This window comes from Plectropomus leopardus, chromosome 9, assembly GCF_008729295.1.
Source record: "Plectropomus leopardus isolate mb chromosome 9, YSFRI_Pleo_2.0, whole genome shotgun sequence".
Classification (NCBI taxonomy): Eukaryota; Metazoa; Chordata; class Actinopteri; order Perciformes; family Serranidae; genus Plectropomus; species Plectropomus leopardus.
Window position 1 is genome coordinate 23224270 of NC_056471.1, and position 18152 is coordinate 23242421.

An 18152-nucleotide genomic window follows, 5' to 3' on the forward strand; every position below is an offset into this window, starting at 1 on the left:
ATTTTAAAAGGCTATTATATAGTCATGAAAAATAACAGGTAAGTTTTGATGGTCATTTGGGAGAATGTATGGTCTTGAAAATTTACCTCATATTCTTTGAAAAGCAATGTATGAACCCTCTAGGTAAGACTTTTTTTTTTAATCCATTGAGCTCTTTAGTAGAAAGGGTTCATAATTGTTGGTGTTATAGTTCTCAAGCTCACAGTAAATATCATGTCTTCCTTCACCATCGGGGTGTGTCGTTAATGTGCTAACTGGCTAACTAGCGTTTTGAATCTGTCCTGCTGGTCTTCCGGTTTCACTTTTACTTTGACAAATTCAGACAAAAGACTGAAGTTGTGTCCTTTCACACAGACACAGAACGTACGTGCTGCTGACTGTTAGCTGTGTTTCAGATGGATTTTTTTGGCCGTTACACAGGTGACATGAGGCGAACAGTTGACCCTGATCAGCTCTAGTTCTGTGATGTTGGTTTGGTGTCTCTAAGCCTTAAGTCTAATGCCAATGTTTTTGAAATTTGGGATTTGCAGTCTAGTTATGGTACAAATAATTTACAGCTATAGTATGATAAGGTTTAGGCAACTAAATCACTTGGTTCTAGTTAGAGAATGATTAATAGTGATAAATAATTTTAGGTATTTCACAAGACTCAAACTCAAGTCTCCCTTATGACGTTCTGCCTCACAGTGCACAGTGTATAAGTACTGACCATACGCACCGGATCAAAATCATGAGATACAGAAAACTTTAAAATGTGGATGTCATTTTTCCATTTTTCTTTCTGTTCTGCTGAGTTTTTGTGTGAGTTACTGCTGGGTATTTAATGTCAACAACCACAACCTTATAAAACCTTTGAGTTTTGTGTTATTTACCCTTTATGGTCTCATTCCTGGGACTACAACAGCAATTTCAGATGGTCTGTTGGGTATGGTTTTTTTGGTGACACTGAAGTTCAAATGCACCAACCCGCCCACATGGATCAAACTAAAGGAGCAAACATGCCAAAGTTCACAGAAAACTCAAGCCTGTTGAGAGAAAACACTCAGTAAAACAATTCAAAAATAAGAATGCCTCTCCTCTAGTGATTTAGACCAGTCATGAATACTAAATTTAAATGATCGATAAACTCTGAAAGCTAGTGTCCTGGATATATATAAAATATGGTACCGAGAACTGCTCTCATTGAACCACTCTACATAAATGAAGGTTGCATAAATGAATGTTGGACCTGGGTGAGACGGCTGCCAAGCAGCAGATCAAGAGACCAGCAGAAATGGGCTCATTTCCAGATGTGTTAGTAGTAACAGAAGAAAGCATTTTTTAATGAGAGTAAGGACATTTCTAGCCATGTTTATGTGACAAGAATGGGTATTCTCAATGACAGGTCAGCTCATTTCCAGCTGGGTTTGTAGCAACAAAAGTGGGTATTTTTGATTAGAGTTCAGGAGATTTCCCACTGTGTTTGTAGCAACAATAGCTAGTATTACGTTAACAAGAGTTTGCAACATTTACAGCCATGTTTCTAGCAACAAAAGCAGGTTTGTTAGGCAAATTTCCAGTCATGCTTGTAGCAACAAAAGTAAGTATTTTTATCAAGCGTGGGAAATTTCCAGTCGCCTTTGTAGCAATAAAAGAGGGTGTTTTGTTAAGAGGTTGATACATTTCCAGCCAAGTTTGTATCAACAAAAGTGAGTACTTTTAATGAGTTTTGGACATTTCCAAATTTTTGTAGCAATGAGATTTTTAGGACATTTAAAGCCATGTCTATAGCAACATTTTTATATACGAGAGTTTGGGATATTTGCAGCTGTGTTTAAAGAGACAAAAACAATTTTTTTAACAGTAGTTTTGGACATTTCCAACTGTGTTTGGAGCAAGACAAGTCTGTATTTTTTAACAATGGGTCGAACATTTCCAGCCCTGTTTGCAATGACAGAAACAGGTATTTTTTTGAAGACAGGGACATTTCCAGCCATGTTTGTAGCAACCAAAGCAGTTATTTAATGCCAAAACATAAATGTCCAAAACATGATGCTTTCCTACTCCAAACCAAGTGCTTTGTGTTTCTACACCTATCCACACGTTAATGCCATCACTTTCAAAGGCATGACATATAGTTAAAATGGTAAAACTGAAACAAAAACTAACATTAAGTTTCAACGTATCTGCTACATTGGAAACATGCAAAAGTCACATACCTGTGATTTGTAGAAATGTACTCTGCATTAACTCTGGTGATGTGGTTGAAATGACAGTTTATGTAATAAAAATAATGAGTAGTAATTTTTATTTTTGTTGCTCATCAGAGTTAACAAAGTGGTAAATTGTTGATTCACATATATTGATGAACCGATCATTGCATAATGCTTCATTCACAGTTTGTTTATGTCTGTTTTTCTGTAACTAATTGTTAATCTATACAGTCTGAAATTCAGAGTTGTTAGGGAGCTGTTTACTGTTTAAACTTCCTTGTAGCCTGCTCAGCATTCTGCGAACCTTAATGTAAACTTTATTATCATACCACCATCATTATCAACCACAGCACTTTTCTGACATACTGCATCGTATAGCTGACAGTATCTTTACAGCATGCCACCTGTTCACTTGTTTTAAGACAAGAAAAACACACAATGCCTGTTTAATTTTATCTGAACATATCATGTGGCAGGGAGTGAAGGACACGGTATCAAAGCACACCTGCAAACAGCCTGTTTATACAAACCACCTGTCAGTCTTCCTTTTTTCAGGCCGTCTCAGATGGCACACAAAGCAAAAAGCTGATAAAAAATGTTTCGTCGTGGTCCCAGTTTATTAAAAACACAATTTCACATCCTAAAAGTTCCACTTCACACCCGATTTACAGAAGTGAAAAACGACAGCTTGGTCAATACCGTCTGAAGTGGAACATTTTGGGTAAAATTGGTCAACCTGCAAGCCTTTAGTGTGGCAGGCAACATTTGAGCACATATTAAGTCTGTCAGATCTGATAGCTGTGAGACCTCGTCAGCTCTTTCCCATTGATATAAATCTTCACAATTACTGTGACATTTTGCTTGGGTAAATCAAGCGGCGGGTCTTTCAGCAATAGTGTTGTGTCAGCAGCAGAGTTGAGCATCCTGGGACCCTCATTCCCCCGATAGCATTCAGCGGCAGTCTGGGGCTTTCACACCAGCAGAATAGAATAAACAGCAATTTAGTTTGGAGTGCATAGCAGATACTCACAGATTAGAGCAGAGGTTGATGGGAGCAGCCTTAGCAAACCAGGAAGAATCACAAAATAAACATTTACTCTATCCTCTTCATGCTTCAGGCCTGATAGCTTTGATAGGAATTTTTCACTTTTGTATTTGTCACTTTTGCAAACATAGATGGAGCGCTGTGACCAACAGCGAGGCCCATTACAAATCCAACAGACCAAGTTGGATCCTGTGAGGTTTTTTTTTTATATATAAATAGACCCGTTTTCCATCAGGCAACAGTAGTTTTGCTCAAAATGACTTGTCGTACTTCAGGCAGGCGCTGCCTCCACAAACTTGCAGAGTATATTCTGCTCTATTTTTCAGTGGCCATCTGGAAAGAAGCTGTTCCTTGTTTGCTTTTCTTAACTCTTAAGCCAGCCTCTAAAGCCTTGTCGAGCTTCTGTCACTCAGAGAGAAAGCTGCGGTGGAAACCCACACATTTCCCACGTGCTCATCCACATTCATTAACAGTCCCTTCCCACATGAAGGGAGACTGTCACAGCTAAAGAAAGAGAAAAAGATGTGGAAGGAATATGTGTACGGGAGATAGACATACAGAAAAAATGGAAAAATTGAGCAGGACTGAGAATTTATTTGTCTCTTTCTTGCTCACTTCTCAGACAGTGACAGAAAAATAAACTCCTCTGTGGATTGAATCACACTTCTGAGCACAGAAACTGGGCCCATACAGGTCAAATGTGACACATAATCCTGTGTGATTTGATTATCCTGCCTCCTGGCTCGACGCAGCAACAACACCTCAGTCTTCCATTACAGGAGAGGTGGGGCAAGAATAAGCTCATGATGAAGAGGCAGTCACGGACCCTGACTTGGTCTGAGCGAAAGATCTGAGAGCCTCCATCCGTCATCTTTCAGAATCCTCCTCCTGTGCTTCAGTTACAGGAGGAAGGAAGTGTACCTCTGCACAGGAAGTTTACACAGTGCTCTGTTTCCCAGGAGTCACTTGGCTCTTCAGCAGACTGTAGCGAAGGCCTGACACATTGTGCTGATATACTACTGCAAATCCTAAGTGGAAAAATACCCATTGAGGCCCAGTAAAGTAGCAGTAGCTGCTTTCAGTGCTTGTCAAACATTTCTGTTCAGGTTCATTTGCAATTTTTATTGTCAACTTGCCAGTGTGAGCCCATCAGTGATATCTAGATCCTTAGGTAAAAGTACTAATACTACCCTGTGAGAATACAAGTAAAAGTAAGTAATTATAATCAGGAAAATATACTTATAGAATTAAAAGTAAAAGTACCCAATACAGAAAAATCTGAAACAAACAAAACACGCCCAGACCCTAAGATTATAAAAAAAGAAAAAGATTTGAAAAAAAACCCCACCCAAAAGCTCAAAAAAATATTAAAAAACAGACCCCAACCCTAAAAAAACCACATGAAACTCAACAATAGAAATTATTAAATAACGCCCAAAAAACATCAAAATTATTAAAGAAAATAGACAAAACATCCAAAAACTTAAAAAATAAAAAAGTAAATGTTTATAAAACAGTTGGCAATTAATTTTCTGTCAATCAGCTGACTGATTAATCAACTAATTGTTTGCAGCTGTACTTGTATGAACTATTTAATAATTCAATTTATTACAAAACATCAGATTTTATAAACTCCTGTTATGTGTTTATGCAAAAATCTTCATTTGTAAAGTAACCAAAGGTGTCAGTAGTAGTACCTCAAATGTGTACTAAAGTACAGAGCTTGTGTAAATGTACTTATTCCACCACTGGAGCCCTTCACACAGTTCTTCTCCTGTGCAACACGATTTATTCACCAAATGTTTTCAGCTTTGTTGCCTTCATCAGGGTGTCAGAGATTATTTGTATGATTACCTTATTTGCAGTTAATTGATGAATCATTTGACTTGTGAACCTCCATAGATACAAACTTTACAAAAGAACATTTTCATCATCTTTTTAAAACTCTTAAAAAACACACATTTACTCCTGGTGGACACAGAGAAATAAATATATAAACAACCAACTTTTTTGAATACTCTTTGCCAAATACAATCTTTGATCTCCACCCACCATTGGGTTGTTTTTTTATTACAAAGCAGCAAATTCTGCTCTCTTTCAGTCTGGTTTTTCAGGACACAATACACTCAGATCTCTTCCACCTCTTAATATTTTAGATTTCCGAATAACATTAACTAATTAAAAGTCAGTCTGCAGATGATGTCAAATCCATGTTTCAACTAAATTTGTCACTGTTCTAAAAAAAAAAAAAAGTCCTGTTCTTTGACAACAAGTACAAGCTATAAAAAATGGCTTCAAGTGTAGTTCTTTTTGGGTTTTAACATCCCAATTTAGAAATAGCCCATGAAACACGTCCCTCTTAAGCTTGCGATGTCTAATATTTTGGCCACTAGGGGGCAGTGGAAACAAGCTCCAAACACACCACTTTATAACTTGATATGGAAAAGCTGAAAATGATGTTATGAGAAGAGGAAAAGTTGCAGTGTCTTAATTCAGATACCTCTATAAGTACACTTCATTGTGGTACACTGTGACTACTGTGTACTTAAGTGTGTGGTGACTGAGTTTCAATACATTAGAGTTGTCTTAAATCAAACACAGCTGTTGTGCACATACCAGAAATGATTACTGTTTGAAATCTTCTTTTTCTTCTTCTTCAAGGCAAACTGCAACTGTCACCCACCAAAGTAACTGCTGCGTGTTTGCTTATTCACTGGAGCAACTGCAACATATCCACATGTTTGCTGACTTCTGGTGTAATAGCCAAGATGGGGACCATTGAGGGTGAGAGGTATGCAGCCTTCCACACTAACAACTTTTTGGCTGTTATGGGTGCACCATTTGGGTGCTCATAGTGCACTGCATTTTGCTTGATAATTGTCAGTTTGAATGTACTTATGAACTCTAGATGGCAAGTGTACTTAAAGCACGGGAGAATGCCAATTGAGACACAAAACCTCAATCACTAAAGCTGCAGGCTGGGAAACCAAAACCGTGCTCTGAAAGTCGTAATTAAGCACCCTCGAGCTTGAATATCCGCCCTGTGATTCAGATCCACTCCAAAATTTAACTCGTCCTTCATCTTTGGCCCACGATTCACTCTTCCATGAGTTCCATGAAAATCGGCCGATAGCTCTTCTGTAATTCTGCTGACAAACAAACAAACTAAACCAACCGAACTCTTTGCCAGTGATGTCCCCATTTGTCCTGCTGTAGGTGTTCACTTTGACCAGCAGGGAGAGTAGTTTCACCTTCTGTCCAGCAGCACGCTTGATCAGAGGTCCAGGTGCGCTGTGAAAATACAGGTACTGCACTGTTTAGCAAAGGCTGTTGTAGGTGTTGGAGACAGTGAGAAGATTAATGTATATTCCTGGGTTGTTAAACAATTATTTGGCACAATATAGCAACTTGTTGGTTGAATGCTGACATATTTTATCAAACTCTAATTTTTTTTGTAATTGATGAGAGTAGGATTGCAGATATCTATGGAAAGAAATGTCCCATGTCTGCTGCTGGAGCTTGTGAGTAAAGTAGTATGCAGTTTGATGATCTCTGAGTTGTTTTGTATTTTTATTTGTGTAGCGTATTAAGCAGCATAGACACATTTTGTTTGCGCTGAAAAGTGAAGCTTCCAAGTTAGCACAAGTACTGAATAATGATTTTACAGGGCAGTGTTATGAATGTTAGAGTGTTTCCTCATCCCCACAGAGATATGATATTTAGACCGCATCTGTGCCATTTGTGCTGTACTTTTTAAAAATTTCAAACCATTTTCTTAAGCGGAAGCCGAATTTTTATTTACTGTAGATAAGACACGTACACTGTGTCTGAAATTGCATTTTATGCACTACTACCTGACTCCTTCTGTAAATAAACCGGTATGTATCTTTTTGGGTGAATATAGCTGTAATCAACATGTCACTTCCCAAGAGCCTCCTTGATGGTTGGAGACATGTAACCATGGTAACCAGTGCCAAACTCAGTTCATTATTTGAGAATTATTTTAAAACTATATTATGCCCTGCAAATTGAAATCTTACACTTACAACTGAAGTGTTATTACTGTTACAGAGCTGTTATGTCACTATCCGTTATGAATGTAGTCCTCTGCGGCGTTGGGATATTTATGCCGGTGTAGTATCTTCTGTTTGCATACTGTAATATTTCGCCGGAAATAGTACACAATTCACATTATTTTACACTCATGCTAAGGTTTCATACATACTAAAAAAATCATATGGTTTTTGCCCAATAAATAGCCAGCCTGTTCTCACTTCCTGCTCGTCAAATACCAGCTCTTCATTAGTGGACATCAGCATCAGACACTGACGCAAACAGGAACCTTTCACAGTCGTATGACAGGAACCTGGTGACAGCAGTTTGTAACGTCGCTCGCAACTATTGTAATATAAAAAGCTGGAAAGTCCCTTTATGGGGGACAAGCAGGATTTGGATGGGTCCCACAAACACTAGACACCTTTAAGGTTGCTACTCATTTTCTGTGTCTATTTTAAACCAGTGTTTTTTTCTCAATTTAACCACATGCTTTAATTGCCTGAAATTAAAGACATAAACCTTAAAATGAATTGTTTTACCTATGTATTTTGAAAAAGACTGTATAAATGAAACAAGAATAAACTGAACATTGACTGTGAAAATAGAAGTGTAATTTAAAAAGACACAACACTTATTAGAAATTTAAATTAACACGTGGCCCAGGAACATTCACAACAGATGCAGGAAGGTACCTGACATATTTAGAAATGTTGGTGACAAAACAGCAATGTTTGATGAGTATGAATTTTAATGTGTTGCAAAAGAATGTATGGAATTATGGACACAGTTATAAATTTGGAAAGACGACAAAAAAGACCCTACAAAATAGCATTTGAAATCTAGCAATTTGTCAGTTTATTTATTTTACTATTTATTTTACACAATTTATTTATCATTTAATCCAGATGTTTGCCTCTGAGAAGAAAATATCAAATCTAATTAGAAAATTTCATTGTTCGTATGAATTTATAACCACTCAGGCTACATGACATTAAAGGAAAGGGCTATAAACAGGAGTTTGAGGGAGCTATGCATCATCTCTATGGAGGAACACTACAGAGGAAGTAGATGAATAGAAATGTGGATTACGGCACTGCAAATCTTCTCCAAGTTTATACATTAATTTCCTAAATCTCACCTTGAGAGTAAAGCTACTTGCTGGGGGATTTTCTCAATTTCTTGCTTGATGGGACAGGTGTATTTACTTACATAATTGTATTCCTCATCCAATTTATAATGCGATTAAATATTAATACAATCCTGAGTTTGAAGAGAGGCAGATCTGTGAAAATCATCTCGACAGCAATATTGTGAAATTGTTCTTCTTGCTTTGCAACTTTTTCAATCACCCATAAATGAAACAGAAGCAGTGAAAGAGAAAATATTCGGCGCCTCAGGTTGCATTGAAAATGGCATTTCAACAAATAAAACCCTCTGAGTGGAAGATAAAAATAGGGGCAGGTATTTTTCACTGTGATGATCTTGACTCATCTTGGCTGAGCTTTGTTTAGTTAGTGGAGGAGCTCTCTGGGGGAACATTGAGTGGTGTAGTCAAAGTGGAACTCTCCTGAATGAGCTTCGAGCTTCAAGTTCCCAATATCCCAGCATGTGCGCCACAGAGTCAGACAATAGAGCCAAACGCAAGTCATAGCCAAATCGTAATTACCTCTGCACCCTGCAGAAGCAGACCAATTGACTCCTCTAGATGAATGACAACAGGTAAAGGGCAGTGATTAGCCGTAGGCCTCAGAAGCTTTGTTTGGTGCAGAGGGAGAGGGAATTCTCTATATAGGGCAGAAGATATGCTTCACTTATTACGCTTTTACTATTCTGTGGACTTATTATGAGCACAATTCTGCTCAGTACTGGAAACTTTGCTTGTCACGGTTGGCTGCCGGTGCTCACACAGTCTAGTACATCCAGATATCAAATTCTTTTTGTTGTTCTGTTACAGTTGTGGCATCCTGACCAATTACCCAATAATTTCTTATTGATTGAGAACACCTTTAATTGATTAGTATTGAAATAGTTTCCATAATATCTAATGTTCTGGGCTCATAGTTTGTCTTAAGTGATTTAAGTAGTCATTCACAATTAATGAGTGTTACAGGTATTGTTGATGTAGAAGAGATTAAAGATATTTTGTGACATGATGTTGTTCTGCTTCATCTTCAACATAAACAAAATGGCATTTAGTGCTTCAGGTAAAAAAGCTGCAATTTCTTGAATAATTCTCTTAAGGTCCTAGTAAAGCAAAACTAAATGTGTAATAAGTTTGTCACATTACAAAAGAAAGTGTTATGCTAAATTTGACTTATGAAAAAAATGCAAATTAGATTCTGTGCTCTAAGACACTTTGGGTGTGTCCGCTGAAGAAGCTCAAACTATATGATGGTTACTACCAATATTAGAGCCTTGAATATTATCATATTTATTTATTTATTGAAAAGGGGCCATGAACAGTTTAAAACATAAATGTTACCATTTACTGCAGATTAGACTAGATTATAGTTTAGAACCAATTTGCATCTGTCAGACCAAAGACACAGGACATTAAAATAATAATTAAAAGTTGCACATGACATATATTAGTGTCGTTCTCTTCACACCCTGTGTGTGAGCAGCGAGTTTGCTATGCTCTACATGCCCTCTTAACTCGTTCAGTCTAATAAATACATGAATAAACAAATCTATGCTATGCTTTGCTATAATCACATAAATACACTGCTAACTGCTTTGGGTGTGTACTTTGCACTACTGTTAGATGCTGAACGACAGTCTGTAGCCATAAAGCTACACTCTTGTTCATTTGTGTTCCTGAGTTAGCTGCTAGTGAAAGAGTGCCGCTTCCCATCGGCTCGTTCATTGTTTACATTTAGCAGTGGAAAGATAATGATGATGATGGCTCCAGTTTGTCATTGAGAAGGCTTTTAGGCATGCCCAAAAAAAATTGGACTCAGAGATCGTGAAAAACAGTTTAACAGTCTAACTCTACTATGTAGCACTACGCAGTCCCTTGTATTTTCCTATGTTTTCAACATTTTTTTCTAACAATCATAATGTGCTTTCAAAGAAATCACTGATTTTTGTTTTACCTGCACTGAGCATGTCAATAGAGTGGAGTCCGTATGCACAAATCATTGGCAAATATGTCAGAATAAAGGAATTATTGTACAACATACAAATACAATATGAAGATAATTAGTTCATTTGCAAAAGTAACACAGAGGCCATTCTCTTTTTTAGTATTTATAGAAAATAACACAATAAAAAAAATGGACAGAAAAGAAAAGAAAAAGCACCCAGCCAACGCAGATACCCAAAACAGAATCTTAAATTGAACTGGTAACAAAAAACAGCATTGCACTGTTATTTCTCCAAAAATTAAATAATTCTTGTAGAAAATGTGAAAATACGCTCCCATTTAAACACCTTTTTATCATTTAACATTTACATTTAATAAGAATAAACTGAATTTATTGTTGTAAAACCAACACTCTAATTTACTGCTCTTAAGAGACAGCAGCCTAATTACAGCCAGGTCATGAAAAATTGCAAAAAATGATTAAATCATGTACAAATGATCAGTGCCATAATGAAATACCACCGTAACTCATTTATTTTAGGGATATTGATTATACATTCATTAATAAATTAGTAGTTAATTGTTGCACCTGATGTGTTATTGGAAACAGAGAAGTGATCACTCAAAACAGCTATAAATTTGACCCCGTTTGTTTAATGGAGTTCTACTTTTCATGAATAACAAGTTGAACCCTCTAAACTAAAACTTGTTTGCAAATTCCATTTTCATCCTGCTTTAAGCCGTCTTGTCACTCATTAAATATTAATACAATTAATGACTATCAATATGGGTGTAATTATTCATTCACTGCATGGATCCATGAATTATGAATAATGCTGGTTCAACTGCATCCATCTGGTAAAAATAAAGAAACAATCTAAAGTTCTTAGCTTTATTTTTGTGGATTCCAGCATTGCTCATATGTGTAGCATGTAGAATCCGTTTTTTTATTTTTTATTTTAAAAAAGCTCACAAAATTAGATCACATGACCAAAGCTGTCACCCATAGTTAACAAGTCCACATATAAATAAAACCTGAATCTCTTGTTACTCACAACTTTAAGAAGCTTTAATGCATCTTCCGGTTATTTACAGCACAGCAGACGGACAGAGTTAGGTGAACATAGTGAAGCATTTATCGGATCAACAGACAAATGTGTCCCTCAGGAGCTGGTGGAGACCAAAAACAGATTAAATGAGAGTGGACGCAAACCACTTCAAATGTATGATAATGTTGCTCTGTGATTACCAGATACGAAGGGAGACCCCAAATAGTCCAGGCTGTTCTCATGCACTGTTTGTGTGCTTTTCTATGAAAATGAATGCAGCAAAATTTGTACATATCCCTCATAATTATGTGCCAGTAATTCATGCTTCACCCACATATTTTGGAAGGCTGCAATCATATGACCAATGTGCTGATGGGAGTAAAGGAAGAAGTGGTCCCCAGTGGTCACGGTAAAAAGGCAGGTTGGGGCAGTGGATGAGTCACAAAACACAGGACAAGTTTCTCCAGGAGAACAATGTAAAGTCATTTTAAGCAATCAGGCAAAACTTTTTTTATATGGCACATTTCATTTCAGGTGGAAGCACAATGTGCTGGACAAAGTGCGAGTTACAAGATGCAGGCACAAAACAAAGCCGTCAACTGACCATAAAAGCAAATCAAATCCATTAAAACTAAAACTATAAACTCATAAAAATAATTAATATTAAGAATTAACCAAAGACGAAGGACACACAGACATGAGGGTCAGAAAATTAAAAAAATAAAAAAATACTAAACTCAGACCATAAAAAGAGGATAATACATATGAATTAAATAACAAAAATAAAATAAAATAGGATAAATTTACCAGAAAAAGATTATAACACACAGCCCCCCCAATAATAGATAAACCATTAAACCACTAAAAGTAAAAAGAAATACAAAATTATAAAATTGTAAAAAAAAAAAGTAAAAATAAAAAATAAATGAATTTAAAAAATGGTTAAAACAGTCTAACCAAGACATACAGTAAAAAATCTGCACATTTCAGGCCAGTTCGAACCTCATGTAGAATATTAATTCATGCTCAATTTTATTGATAACCATATAGTCTTTAGATCTCTGTTTAAAGTAGAAGACAGAAGAAGAAACATAATGACCTCAAAGGAAGGAGGAAAAGGCAAGGGAAAGACAAAAACAGCCGAAAGGAAGCAAAAAATTATCACAAATCAACACAAAATAACCAATAAAGACACCAAATTACTGCAAAGAGATGCAGAGTGACAATAAGGAGACACAGAATGACTACAAAGAGATGCAAAACAAACACAATGTGACTGTGTCTTACTCCTGTGTAGGAGGGGTGGTGGGGCCCTTTGTATATGTGTGCCCAGGGGCCCATTGTCTCATAATCTGCCCATTTCTGCTTTAAATATGTCACATTAATAAACAACGATGACAGATATTTTCGCAATCATATCAATGCTGTACAAATGTAGCTAAAACCAAATAAATTGAACTATAAAGAAAATCAAATTTAAAAATGAGATGTGCTATTATAAAAGCAAATAATTCTACAAGTCATCAACTTTAAGGGCCACATCTCGTCATCAGAAGTGTAGCAGTTTTAATCCATTTAAATTCTCACACGTTGCAATGTGTGAAATTTGGTTAGAGTGATCTGTTGGAGCATAAACCAACGTGTTACAGCTGGCGCAGTGTACGAAAGTGAACACTGAGCTATAGTGAACAAGGATTCAATGATCTGTGAAAACATTGTGATAACACCATTACACCTGTTGAGCTGTGACAGCAGGCGCGTGCAGCAGCTCTCAAACTGTGATCTTACATCTCGTGCTCAGGCAGTGCAGTAATATCTGGATAATGTGATTTAACAGAGAACAACGTAGCGAGTGTGAGCAATCTGTTGAACAAAAGGCTCTGTCATGAGATAATACAGGCAGAGGGTGTGCACAAATGATCTTAGAACATGCATTAATGGGATTATAACATGAAGCTATCACAAGCTGTAATCTTAATCCCCTGCAGAGGACACATCTGGATCTAAAGTAATGAAAGTAAACAACTGTTAATAATAATCTTGGGAGCAAAAGTTTAAAAAAACAAGGTAAATGGCATTTGGAACATTAAAGCCTGCAGGGTTTACAAAAGTAGAGGCTGTGCAGACGGCTTCTTTGAAGGACGCAACAGTAAGAGGGAGATGGTTCCCAGGCAACTATTGCTGATACGCTGTGGGGAGCTGCAGAGGTCCTATTGAAGACTATTACAAGAATTAATGCCTTCCATCTCAAAAAAAACCGACAGTAAGTATAAACTGACAAGCAATCAGACTGAATTACAGTATTTAGAATGATGTGGGTGGACTCAATGCTATTGCTACTGTACCTACGTGCACCTCAAAACACCAGGCAGTTTCCAGACAGAAATAAAAATATATAGATTAAAATATTAAAAATGCAGCTTTCAAATGAGAAGTCCGTGGTAAGAAATAATGGATCTGCCTTTAACAAGAGAAGTTAAAGTTGAATCAGGCCTCTTGAGGTGGAGTGACGTAAGCGAGACGAGGCAGAACAGTAAACAACAGTGGCAGAGATGGATTAACAATGTTGGCTCTGTTGATGAAGCGGTGTCTTCTGCTTCTGCAGAATTCAAGGGTAAACACACGAGGGGAACAAACAACTAAACTTAGAGCGTACCTTGTTTGACCTTCCATCTGATCCACCCACCACCTCTGCTGGTGGCGGGTAAAAAGAGAGAACCCAGTATCTTTATTGTGTTGCAGACCAAATCAAAGCTAGTAATGTGAGTTTGAGTAAGTATTCAGATCCTTTACTTAAATCCACTTTTATGAATTTATGAGACATGCACTGTCACTTTATTTTACTCAATAATCTGTAGATCCTAGTCAAGTTTTATGGTGTTTATTGCAAAATAAATTATTTTCCATTTTCTTTAGAAAATCCAGTAATTCTGTCCACCTGACTCTGAAAAAGTCTGTTGAAATCTATAGCATAAGCAAGGACAACGCAAGGCCCTCAAACTGCGTCAGCATCTTATGTGCATGAACAACTTATGCTCGTGTAATGATTTGTATGATATCTAACAAATTAGCACCCCTACTAGTTAGATCAATGAAAAAGAGACAGGGTTGGGCATCATCAATCTATATATACTTATCAAAGTAAAGTCGCGTATAGTTCACATAAAGTCACATAACTACTTCATGTAAAGTTAAGCAGGTTAGGTTAAGGAAAAGAGCCTGTGATAACATACCTTAAAAAAGTTGACTCGGGTTAACACGTGACACAAACACCATTCTCCCAAAGGAAAGTCCTGTGTTTGTTTGACCCATCCACCACCCTAACCTGCCTTTGTACCAGCGTATTCATCACATGACAGCAGTCTCTGCAGTGACATGGGTTTTATACAAATTCTTTACTTTTCTTTGTATACATAGAAACAGTCCATGAAACAGCCAAATTGGTACACTCGTGTACCCATGGTTGGTTATGTGATATGCAGTCTTGCCAAAGGTTTCACACTATTCGATTGAACGTGCCAACAAAGAAGGAGAAGAAGATGAAAAAGAAGCGGACAGTTAGCTACGAAACAAATTCAAAAATCATCTCTGCAGATTTTAAATATTTACTGAAATGCGTTTTACATATTTGTTAGGCCTCAAGGATACACACAGAGCGCCTTGATGAGAAGCAGTGAATGTAAATACATCTTTGTTTGCTTGCAAAAACAGAAACAAACTCCACATGGTACCTTCAACTAAATGTAAGAACACACTGCAGAAATACTTGAATACAAGGAAAAATCCTGCATTGAAAATGTAAAAAATATTACCAAATGTTTTTAAAGGGACAGTTCACCCCAAAATCTATCATGCTGAGTGTTGGAGATATCTGCTGACTAGATGTCTGACTTCTCTCCAATATATTGGAACTAGATGGCACTCGGCTTATGGTACTCAAAGAAAAATATGTTTGAAAAACTCAGTCTTTCCAGAAATCATGACCCCTTTGCTTGAGATGATCCACAGACCTTGTTGTGAGCAGTGTCATATGGGAACACCCAAAAACTTTATCGCTGCACAGAAGATAGTGTGCATCTTCCAAAGGATGAGAGGTCATGATGGCATGAGATGTAAACATTAATGCCGCCCTCATCGGCTGAGCTGTAACGTTAGTTAGCTCAGTGGTGCTAGGTGAAGCACTGCTTCCTTCTGTGCTTTTCCTACATGAAAGTGCTCACAACAAGCTCTGTGGAAGGAGACATTGCTTTAGAGATTTTCAGAGTCTGTATTTTTTATTTTATCTTATTATTATCATCTTTTTTTTGGCAATTTAAGCACCCCGAGCCATCTCTACGGCCAATACCTCCAACACTCTGCAACTCACATCAAAACAATTGATAAATAGAGCTATGGGTAAGAGGAAAAATATGTATTTTTGGTTTTGGGGGTGAACCGTCCCTTTAAAGTATTAAAAATTAAATTATTTATAATGTATATGTCCCTGCCTGCATTTATATCCGTAAGCTGCATTTTACTGTTGTAGGTCTTGGGGGAACAAATGTTTCCTACCTTATATACTGTTTACTGAGAAGCCTAGTCTGTAACAATAACAATCTACAGTCACATTTTATAAACCAAGCCATAAAATATGTCTGTCAGATACATGCAGTGGAGTAAAAAATAGAACATTTTTGTTTTGAAATGTGGAGGAGAGATAAAGTTAACTAAACATACCTCACTGCATTCTTCTTTGACTTAATTATGACATTTTGACCCAGATTTTCTATTAAGAGGGTAGTTTCTAAAGTTTAGATAACAAACCAAAATATTCAAACTAGAACTGATTAAATAGAACCATACATTAAATACTACATGACTTTGCTTTTTTAAGGTTTGGCCTCGGTAATGAGAGCGCTGCACTTTCTGTACTTCTGGATTTTGTGCTGAATGACTGTGGCACTGCTTTTGGCAGCAAACTCTGGTTTTCCTGTGACGGTTTATGGGAGCATCTGTTGAAAAATTCCCTGCAACTGTGATTGAAAGCATCTGCAGAAACTGATTTGTCCAGCAAAGAGCTTGCACACCAAGCACTGCTCTGTGGATGCCAGTTTCCACCTAGATCAGAACAGGATTTTACCTGGCACCCCCTCACTGTAACACCGGCCATCTACCGCGTGTGGCTTGCCAATATAAATCCATGTTTTCAGTTTTATTTAAAGGAGTAACCGTATTTCATCTGAAATATTAGGAAATGGAAAAGCAGGACAATGGCATTCATAAGGTTGTTATGTGAATAAGTTCAATGTAGGCCATGCTTCTTTTAAAACGTGTGGAAATAAATTGGATGCAACACAAGACAAATAGTCGACAAACCTTCATTATCTTTGTGCTCATGAGCAGTGGGACACAATAGGGCCATTCATCACATATTAATTATCATGATTTGCCTCTACAGACGAGTTTTTTTTGGAGGCCGTGGACTATTCATATGGACCTTAACTTTCTGAGAACCCTAATTCAAAGAAGCGCTCTAAATTATTTTAATGTAGTCATTTTTCTCTTCCTTTCATCAGAGGGAGCCACGGACAGCACACAACTATATTTTAATTTGCTGGAGAGGAATAATTCCCCTCATCACTTTGAATTACGCGTACGGTTTAAAATTAAATAACGGCTCTTCTTGGGTCTATGTTCAGCTACTACCCAGCTTTAGGGAATTCACTCAAGGGTGACACTAGCAGAAAGAGTAAAAAAAGAAACCTCATTTAATGCTTGCTATATCATTCATTACATTTCCTTTATTTTAAACTGTATCCGCCTAAAACTCTTTAACAAAAGCAGTAATAATTAGTCACCAAGAAGTTTTAAGATGCAAGGAGAATTTAAGAGAGTTACATAGTGTGTAATACTCAGCCATGGCATTTTGTCAGTATCAGTATCAGACTCTCAAAGTGTTACCTGAACTTTTAATGGACATTGGTTATGAATATTTGATCAAAATGACCTTCGTAGAGCTATTACAAGAAGGTAATAAAGTTCAGAAGTGTCTGTAATGGCAGCGGTGCAGTAATAGTAGACTTTAGTGATGAAACAGCAACAGAAAATTCTGTATTTCTCCAATATCTCATCTGATGCAACACTCAAGTGAAAAGAACGAGCTGGAAAATGCTGCTCACATTGATATAAAAACATCATCGTAATAGAATAAGAGTATAAATGATAATTGGCTGCAGCATGTCCACTGAAAGCAAGACAGAGAGGGTGGATCAACAGCGTTTTTATCTCATTTTATCAAATCTCTACCATCAAATGACCACGTTAAAGCAAGCATATAAACACTGACTTTATATTGTGGTTGTGAGCAGATATAGTGACATTTAAGCCTTTATAACATTTAGTGATATATGACAGTTATTGACAGTTTATACACAATACATAAATAATTCACAGGCATGTTTAAAACTGTAAAACTGCTAAAAAATCACAAAGACATGTTGAGTGGGAAGAGTCATTCTAGATATCAAACATAGAAGTTTGACAAATATTCTTTTTACTCAAATTCCAGTTATTAGATTTCTTCAGGAGCTTGAGGACAAATCTCATGGACTTCATTAGTGAACTGAGCATTCTTATCAAGAGTGAGGAAGAGGTATATGACTAAATTACAAATGAATACTACAATAAATATAATTACTGCACAAACAAATACAGTCAATAATAAATAAATAGATAAATATTTAACA